We start from the raw sequence: 8,324 nt of genomic DNA on the forward strand, positions 1-8,324 counted from the left end.
AAGAATTAAGAACACATAATTAAGAACAAGTCAAATATTTATCATACAATTTAGATAATAATAACAAGATCGGTCTTAGGTTTTATCTCCCTTAGTTATTTAAGGGTTTTAGTTCATACTAATGAAAGAAAACATCTCAAAAGAATAAAAATAACAAAACATAAGAAAACCCAAAACTCCTAAGGGAATTTGAAGGGAGATCTTCAGTCTTGATGGTGAATCTGGCTTCTGAGATGGATCGATCGGTTTTCCTTGAGGAATTCCTTGCTTCCTCCTCTGCCTCCCCTATCTAAGTGCCTCATCAGGTGTTTAAATAGGCTTTGGAATGCTTAAGATCCCTCAAAATTGGCCTTTTTTGATTTGGACTAAACTTGGGCTCGGCAGGGACACGCCCGCATGACACGCCCGTGTGCGATTACTTAAGGCCGTAGTCAAGGCTGTTAAATGGGCATGGGCTAGTAATCTATCCCTGTAAATCGTACTTTGACCTTGCCAAAGGGACACGGCCTTGTGGTCTGCCCGTGAGAGGAAGTCCAGGCCGTGTTGATTTCTTACGTTAGCCCATTTTCTCTATTTTTGGCCCGATTCTCGTTCCTTTCACCCTCCTATGCTCACCTAAGTATAAAACATGAATTTAGGGCATTAGAAGCATCGAATTCACCAATTTTAAGAATAAATCATCCATAAAATGTGCTAAGCATGGGATAGAAATATGTATAAATTACAGTTTATCAAATACCTCCATACTTATGCATTTGCTTGTCCTCAAGCCAAATCCTCAACTTATAATCAAAATAAATTCTTTTCAGCTTATAATTTCTATCGATAATATCTCAAAATAATCCATAGGTAATCATACATTGAAAATTCAACTGAAAGAACATCAAAGTTTGAAACATTCCAAGTTGAGCATTTTATTATGAAAACATTGGTGTCTCCCCTCATCTAAGTAATTACCTTTGATTTAAAATATCATATTGTTTCACATCCTTACTAAAGATTCACTCAAATCACTCGAGGTGTTTAAGTACAATAAATGAAGCACTCAATAGTCAATAATGAAAAGTCATTACCATAGGCTTGCATGAAAATCAAATCTCCACCACTATAAATTGAGATGGAAAATCAATCAAAAGGTCTTTTGAGGGTTGTAACGTGGCTTTGGTTAGAGGGTGTGGTCACAAGCTGAAAGAAAGGGTTAGAATCGAGATTGAATTAAAAAATTGCCTAACTAAAAAAATGACTTGTCATCAATTGTGTACAATAGAGCTTTTTCTCAGAATATGGAATCTAACTTCTTTAGCTTAGAAGATCACTACTACTAATATGTATACATGTGTGTATATATATATATTTTAGAACAAGTCAAGAATAAAACATAGCTAAGCAACTATTCCAACTCAAATATCGACAAAAATAGGGATCAAATTAATTTAAGGGATTTCAACAATAATGAGTTATGGGTTAATATTGAGGGTAAATCAATGAATAGGTTGTTAGGCTAAAGGGGGTTCACTAAGGGTTAATTGTGAAGGTAGGCTTTTATGGAGTGAGTGGGTTAAACCTAAGTGCCTTTATCATTTTGACATATCAAATCAAATGGTGTGGTCTTGACATGCATAATCAAGTAAGTTCTAGAATAACAATTCAATACTGACACACTCATAATGAAAGTGAGCATGAAAGAAACAATATATGCTCTAAAGGCTCAATATCTCACAAGAATTATGGCTTTTTTGATGTTTAAACTTGTGACTTCCAACTCAAAATAATACTTAAACTTGGGGAAACAACTTAAAAGCTTTTAATTCTTCAAAAAATCAACTTATCATGCTTGATTCCCTAATGTCTTAAAGTTTAAACAATCAATGCATAAATTCCTATGTTTTAATTCAAGATATATCAATAAACATTATAGACCAATTGAAATTCATTCTAATAATGATATGAGAAGATCACATGAGAATAAAACAAAATTCAGGGATTTTTCTGATATAAAAGACCCCACACACTTAAGATGTACATTGCCCTCAATGTACAATGGTAGATATATTGAAAAAGAGAGATTTATAATCATAAGATAGGGAGAAAAGTGAAACTTCCTGAATGATGAATGAATTCCTTGAACTGGAGTTTTGGAGAATAATTAGTGTGAGAGTGGAGGAGGATACTCCGGTGGTGTTAGAGGTTCATTAGTCCATAAGTCCTGCCCCAAAAGAATATTATATTTGGTGGTAGCTATGGTTGTGGTCAAGCAGGACATGGCAGTCGTGGAGAACCTTTCCCGGTGGAGTTTTTAGTTCCTATGTGATGATAAGCTTAGGAGCTCTTTATAACTGTGATAGAATCAAGAGATTTTTAGGGAATATATAAGGAAGAATAATTACTCGATATGAAATAGTCGAAATTCAAGATTGTTAAATAAAAATTATAAAACCTAATAAAAATAAGCTTAAAGAAAAATAAAAAAATAGTCTTAAACATAAAATAATAAATAAAAGCTTTTAAACATCTTCATCGCTAGATGGTTCACGAGGTGGGGGTGGCGATGAGATGTGGAAATGCTGAAAAATCTACTGTAAAGTAGCATCAATGTTATCGAAGCGCTGAAAACACTATTGCTCTAATCAAGTAAGGCGCTCACAGATGTCAGCGTATGAAGCCGCCGTATGAACTGGACGAGAGGGTGGTGGTGGCTAAGACGGTGGGTCCTAATGACGTGAAGGGACATCATTAGTAATGTCCTCAGGGTCTCCCTTCTCGGCTGGTTGGGTGAGGCGATACTGAGAAGGGTGGGTTCCTCGGTGCTTCTCGATCATCCTTATACTAAGCATGCTCGAGATGCCTTGTGGGGACATCTGGCCAATAAGAGTAAGGGAGGATAATTGGGCTGCTGTGTTGAGGAGTCCAAAGTGGTGTGCCAGTCGAGTCACGTAGGGGCCAATGGAGATGACCCCCCTCCGATGCCGCTCCGTCTGGTGGCGATTGGCGAGGGCAAGAAAGTAAGCGAGGTCGAGTACATGCCCGTTTGCCATGCTCCATAGAAAGTAGGCATCATGAGTGTTGATGACACCGGTGCTCTCTCGACATCCTATCAAAGTGTGTACCAAGATGGCGTGTAGGTTCCTCAAGGAGGGAGAGAGAGCCGATTCCTTGGAACGGCTCGGGTCGTAGGTGGTTGAACCCGAGACCAAAGCTATACCGAACTCCAACTGGTGGACTAAACTGCCGAGATGAAACTGGACTGTTCCAGGATCATCAAAGTTGGTCATGACGTCTTGAACATGGAATGTTGAGTAAATTTCAAGTGTGAGCTCAAGATACGTCGGCGATGATATAAAAAAAGAGGTCCCATGGATCGGTTGTCAGGAGTGCTTGTACACCGTCAGCCAACTGGACTTGTTCAAGCACTATCCAGTCAATGCAGCAGCCTACACCTAAAGGTCGGGCCTGTAGGATTTGGAATAGCTCCTCCTGATTTTCGGGTGGAAATTGGAGGTATGGGTGGTGAATTTCTGCGGTAGAGCTCGAAGAAGACGCCCCTTTCCGTTTTTTCGAAGCGGGAACGACAGTTTTCTTGCCATGTGAGCTTGACATGGTATACCTGGAAGAAGAACAAAGAATATAGCATAATTAATTAACTCAAGAAGTAATCATGAATATAGTTAAACTAACTAGTCCAACTAACAATACTCACTAGTTTAATCTAAATGATAGAAGTTTATATAGCAATTGACATAATAAAAGCATGATTATTTTCAACATAAAATGACTGAACTAGACTCTTATGGGAACACGCGAAAAGAATGAATGTATCAGAAAACATTGACTAAAATGGAAAAGAATAAACATATAAGCATGACTATAGTGAGAACTATGAATATAAATAAAAAATCTGCCAACTAAAACCATAAGAATCATAAAATTAGAAAAAGGGATGAAGAAAATAGAGAGAAAAGAGTAAAAAAATGCCAAAAGGATGAGAATGTGTGTCCAAAATGGAGTTGGAGGTGGTGCACTGGGGTGGCAGGGAGGCCATGTGGTCTTGCAGCGGCTAGGGTTAGGGATTTTGGGTGAAGAAGATGATGAATAGTGAAGGGTATTTATAGATTTTGGGACACACCCGTGTTCCCCAATTTTTGGCCGTGTGATTCGCGAATTTTGAATTTGGGTGTGTCTGACATTTTGCCTACGCCCGTGTTCCTTGGGCGTGTGGGTGCACATGTCGCACGGCCATGTCTGTCTTCATTCACTTCTTCTGCGCTCGTGTATGTAGGCCCACGCCTGTGTTAATCTGACAGGTTCGACCACGGGTTCTAGACACGGGCGTGGCAAATACTCGTACTATTTTCTCAGATTCAACCGCAGTTCTAAGACAAGGGCGTGTTGCACGCCCGTGTTGTTTTGGAAAGTTCGCCCACAGTCCTAACGTACGGCCGTGGTGACTTATCGCATCTCGTGTTGGGGAAAATTTTGCCTTGTTTTCACACGGCCTAAGGCACGCCCGTGTGCCTGGCCCTGTGTGCTTTAGAAAGCCTGCGTTTCATGAGTCTGTTAGTAAGTTAGATGTTAAAAATAAAATTTAAAGAAATTAATATTATTAGTGCTCGGGTTGCCTCCCGAGAAGCGCTTATTTATAGTCTAAGCTTGACTTACCTCTCTGGTGAATGGTCATGGTGGTTCGAGGAGTTTATACTCCTCATTCCTGCTATGAATCCCATCAAAATAAGGTTTTAGGCAGGTATTGTTTACCTTAAAGGTGCCGAATTTGGGATGACTTACCTCGACTGTACCAAATGGGAAAATGCTAAGTACCGTAAGAGAAATTTCTTTATTTGGTTTGGCAGTGTCCATGTGAGGATCTATGGCATCTAATGAAACTTTATCTCCAACCTTAAGTTGATTTGGTGAGGCATTGAGCTCGTTCTGGCGTAGTTTTGGTTTATCGTGTTTTCTCGATTTAAATATAAGCCGTTCATCTAACTCCTCGATTTGTAACATTCGTTCTTCATGGGTAGATTCTTTGTTGTAGATTGAACATGGCTCATGTGTGTCCTTCGAACTTATTTCCTGCAAAATAGGTTGCACTGTATGATCAGTCTTAGTAGAACAATTTGTACAATCACCTTCAATTTTTGATATGTTGTTCGGGTTGTGAGCTTGAAGGGTGATTGTTTCGCCTCCTACATGAAGTGTGAGTTCACCTGTGCCAATGTCAATAATTGTTCTAGCAGTTGCTAAAAAGGGCCTTCCCAAAATTAAAGGAACATTATTGTCCTCTTCTATGTCTAAGACAACAAAATCAACTGGAATATAAATTTTTCAATTTTAACGAGTACGTCTTCAATGATACCCTTAGGAAATTTGACAGTTTTATCTGCTAATTGAATGCTCATCCTAGTTTGTTTGGGTTTCCCTAGACCTAGTTGCTTAAACTATTTGTAAGGCATAACATTGATACTAGCCCCTAGATCAGCCAACGCATTATTAACATCTAAACTACCAATTAAACAAGGAATCGTAAAACTCCCTGGATCTTTTAGTTTGTTGGGTAGCTTATTCTAAAGAATGGCTGAGTAAACCGCGTTCAGCTCGACATGCGACCTTTCATCTAACTTTCGTTTATTTGCTAAAAGCTCCTTTAAAAATTTGACTGCGTTCGGCATCTGCGAAAGTGCTTTAATAAACGGTAGGTTAATATGTAGTTTCTTTAAAATTTTAAGAAATTTACCAAATTGTTTGTCTGAGCGGTCTTTCCTTATCGCATTTGGGTATGGCACACGAGGTTTATATTCTGTACTTGCCAATTTTTGTTCATTTTGGCCTACCTCATTCTTTCCTTTGCTTACCACCGATTCTGGCCTTGGTTTTGCCACTAACCTTTCCTCATCTTGAAGGGCAATTGCATTGAGTTGCTCCCTTGGGTTAGATTCAGTGTTGCTTGGTAGGCTACCTTGTGGTCGTTCGGAAATCAATTTGGCGAGCTGTCCAATCTGAGTTTCGAGCCTCTGGATTGATGCTTATTGATTTCTGAGTGCCGTCTCAGTATTCTAAAAATGAGTCTCTAACACCGAGATGAATTTGGTTAGCATCTCCTCAAGGTTCGGCTTTTTCTCGTGTTGGTATGGTGGTTGCTGAAAGCCTGGAGGGGGTGGTGGTTTCTGATTTCCTTGGCCTCCCCGTGAAAAATTTGGGTGATTCCTCCAACCTACATTGTAAGTATTTCTATAAGGATTGTTTTGAGATCGAGGATTATTACCCATGCAATTTAACTGCTTGTTCTCCATGTTGTGGCCATAAGGTGGGTATTCTGAATTGCTCGATCCATCTCCATTTGCTTCGTACTGCATTACTGGGTGAACCTGTGAAGAACTAAGAAAACCATCAATTTTCTTATTCAAGAGTTCTACTTGATTAGAGAGCATGGTGACTGAATCGACGTTATAAACGCCGGCTGTTTTGGTTGGCTTTGTCCTCATGACTTGCCACTGATAGTTATTCAGTGACATCTCCTCTATAAATTCATAGGCATCTTCAGGTGTCTTATTATTGATGGTTCCTCCAGTGGCTGCATTAATCATCTGCCGAGTCGAAGGATTCAGGCCATTATGAAACGTTTGAACTTATAGCCAAAGTAGTAACCCATGGTGAGGGCACCTTCTCAAAAGGTCCTTGTATCTCTCCCATGCATCGTAGACTATTTTTAAATCCATCTGCACAAAATAAGAGATATCATTACATAATTTAGCTGTTTTAGTCGGCGAAAAATATTTTAATAAAAACTTTTCGGTCATTTGTTCCCAAGTAGTGATTGACCCTCGTGGTTAGGAGTTCAACCATTGTTTAGCCTTATTCCTTAATGAAAAGGGAAACAACCGAAGGCGAATGGTGTGACAGCCCAAAATTGACCCTAGTCGGGAAGTGGTTTCGGGACCACTAAACCGAGTCACCGAAATGTTTGAACGTAATATTTATTGTCTAGAATATGTATTTACGAATGTGTGAAAATTTCAAGCTTGGTTTAGTCGATTGCATGTGAATTCAGTTAGTAGGACTTGTTTGTCACTTTTGAAAAATGATAGGCTAATCTATAAGGACCTAATAGTACATGTAGTCAAAGGGAGGACTTGCATGTCAAAATCCCCCAAGTGCTAGTGGCCGGCCATGACAAGGAAGCATGGGCAAGACATGTCATGAAACATGTTGGGTGAGTGTTTTATGTTGAAATAAATAAAATAAGGTGCATGAGTAATAAAAAAAGTGTGTGTGTGAAGGCTTTCCCTCCCTCCCCATTGCTTGTGCAAGTGAGAAAGAAAACAAAAAAAAAAAAAAGCTTTGTTCATCTTTTTTGTCATCCTTTGGCCGAAAATCTCAAGGGAGAAGAAAGGGTCCTTGCTCATGGTTGGTTTGGAATAGGTTGGCCATCCTTGTAGCTAGATTAAGGTATGTTTAATATGGTGCCATGAGATTCATGCATGTTCTTAGTTCCTAGTTTTAGTTCTAATTAGTCCATGATTCAAAACCTTGCTATGTCATGGGGATGATAGTATGAAATGAAAATTTGAGATAAGTAAGGTTAAATTTGATTTGGTAAAATCGGCCATATGGGTGTATATGTTTGTAAAAATATATTTTCTTTGTTAACTCCTTACAATCGGTTGTAGGAGTAATATTGGCTTATAAGGTTGAGTTGATTCATGATGTTGTATGTTAGGATTAAAATACTTGAGACTAGATTAGCTTAATGGTGACCATGCATTCGACCTTGAAGCATTAAACAAATGTTGGTAGAGATTTTGATATTTTGAACAAAGATAGTTGTGAAATGGGGTGAAAACCATTAAGTTATACACATAAAAATCCAGCAAGAAGATTAAACTACTAAATGTATTCATTTTAGATCAAGACATCAAAGAGGGAGAACCAAGCAAAGGCAAACCAAAGATAATCGAGTAGTAGATTGGGAATCATTTCATCCGATATAAGGTAAGTCATTAAGCACTTATTTTGTACTAATTTAAAGGGTCGTAATGTCCAAGTAATGATGCTGAATGGAATGGTAGAATATATATATATATATAAACATGTATGTATGTGGTGATAAAAATATTGAATTGAAAGAAAAGAGGTGAGATATATTGAATGATCGGTTTCGGCACTAAGCGTGCGGGTGTAAACATTTATAATCACAAATTGGCACTAAGTGCGGGTTCAAATTATACAGTACTAAGTGTGCAAGTTTGATTATATAGCACTAAGTGTGCGAGTTCGACTATTAAGCACTAAGTGTGCGGGCTTATTGCACATCCTCTAATAAACGTACA

At 38.6% G+C, this 8,324-nt stretch overlaps 1 non-coding gene across 1 annotated transcript; it reads left to right on the forward strand.

Annotated features, from left to right (window-relative positions):
* The first annotated feature begins 6,639 nt into the window (after positions 1–6,639).
* Positions 6,640–6,746, forward strand: LOC128285034 (small nucleolar RNA R71). The gene has a single exon (XR_008275450.1). It is a non-coding gene; the product is annotated as a small nucleolar RNA R71 (small nucleolar RNA).
* Positions 6,747–8,324: the final 1,578 nt, after the last annotated feature.

This window comes from Gossypium arboreum, chromosome 11, assembly GCF_025698485.1.
Source record: "Gossypium arboreum isolate Shixiya-1 chromosome 11, ASM2569848v2, whole genome shotgun sequence".
In the NCBI taxonomy this organism is placed as follows: domain Eukaryota; kingdom Viridiplantae; phylum Streptophyta; class Magnoliopsida; order Malvales; family Malvaceae; genus Gossypium; species Gossypium arboreum.